The sequence below is a fragment of the Pleuronectes platessa genome, chromosome 15 (assembly GCF_947347685.1).
Source record: "Pleuronectes platessa chromosome 15, fPlePla1.1, whole genome shotgun sequence".
Classification (NCBI taxonomy): Eukaryota; Metazoa; Chordata; class Actinopteri; order Pleuronectiformes; family Pleuronectidae; genus Pleuronectes; species Pleuronectes platessa.
Genome location: NC_070640.1, coordinates 24,118,049 through 24,119,616, shown reverse-complemented (window position 1 = coordinate 24,119,616; position 1,568 = coordinate 24,118,049).

Sequence of the window (1,568 nt, the reverse complement as noted above, 5' to 3'; positions counted from 1 at the left end):
GCGTGGCGTCAAACTCACATCAGACTTTGTGGCAGCAGCCAGGAGCGAGGAGCACCTACAGAAGGTGCTGCAGGCAGTTGAGCATGACCGGTCTAAACAGCCAAATCTGCGCCACTGCAAGCGCAAGCTAGACCAGGACTAGGACTAAATTTCTATTTTTTTCTTTTTGTTCTTATGTAAATAAATGTTGTTCTATTGAAAAGGTCTCAAAACAATTTCTTGCGTTTTTGAATTGCCTAGGAAAACAACCAAAACGGCCCACTTTCATATTTTTCACATGCTGTGTTCCACCTCTAAATCTATATGAATTTTCCCAAAACTTTGCAAAAGTCATTTTTATGTGTGTCCGAACAAAATGCAGCCCCAGACGGTTTGATATTATATTATATTATATTTTTGCATTCCAATTTTATGCACCCTACTGCCCATTTGAATGACTTACCTGGTGTTGTTCCAAGCCCAGAGACCCTTGCATCGTCTAACGATAATTTCCCTGACAATGAACATTGACTCCTTGACGGAACCCCACCAGTAGAACTATTGACTGAAAGGGTGGTGTCTCTGAGTGACTGCCATGACTTAAGTACTGAGAGTCCTCCAGTTATTACTAACTTGTCTGACAATATTGGGGGGAAGGGCCAGGCTGAGACTGACTTAAGGCCGGCGCATGCTTCTTTGTTTTCACGGGCCCGCAAGCGCAAGAGCCCTTCCGGGCCCCTTACGTGCTTATGTATCCCTTCTTACGTGCGTCGCCCAATTTTTCTAACTATACGGCAAAGCTCCGCGAGCCTCACGCAGCCCCCGCAAGGGATGTGATTGGTCTGCTAACTACATCCTTTCCGGAGTCGCATTTCCGGTTTCATGCCACATAATACCGGCAGAAACAACGAATGTGGACCAAATAGAAGAGCGTTTGGCAGAAGTGATCCGAAAGTATGACCACTTGTATAACCCGTCACTGACTGGCGGATTTGTCCGCCAGAAAAAGGCTACGAGGAGCCGCACTGGCAATGTAAATAAACAGTCGACGAAGAAGAAAGAAGGCGTCTCTAAGGTCGTCTTCGACAAAACACGTTACTCCGCCTAGTGTTCTGGCGTGGAATTGCTTTGTAACACAAGCAATGGTTTGAGAAGCATGAATGACAACGAGTCCTTCGACACAGCTGCGTGAAAAGCCGCAGACGCAGACGCAGTTGCAGAAGCATGCGCCGGCCTTTAGTAGCTAAGCCTTGCATCCTTGAGCCTTGTGATCAAGAGTCAGAAAACCAGTCGCAGCCTTGCAGTCACAATCCACCTAGTTCTGCCCGGCGTTCAGTTAGGAGTAGGCGGCAGCCTAGCAGGCTCCACTATGTGAAACCTGAAAACCCATTGATAGCCGTTGTGCAGTCTCTGTTGCAGGGTCTGACCACAGCATTTACTGATGTTTTAAGTGAGACTTTCCGTTCCACTCTGTGCAGTCCCATCAAGCAGTAACTGCCCAACCACTGCCAACGGGACGTGCATGAGTTTAGGGGGGGAAGATGTAGCCCACATTAGAAAACCAGTGGGAATATATTGAGAGAAAGGGA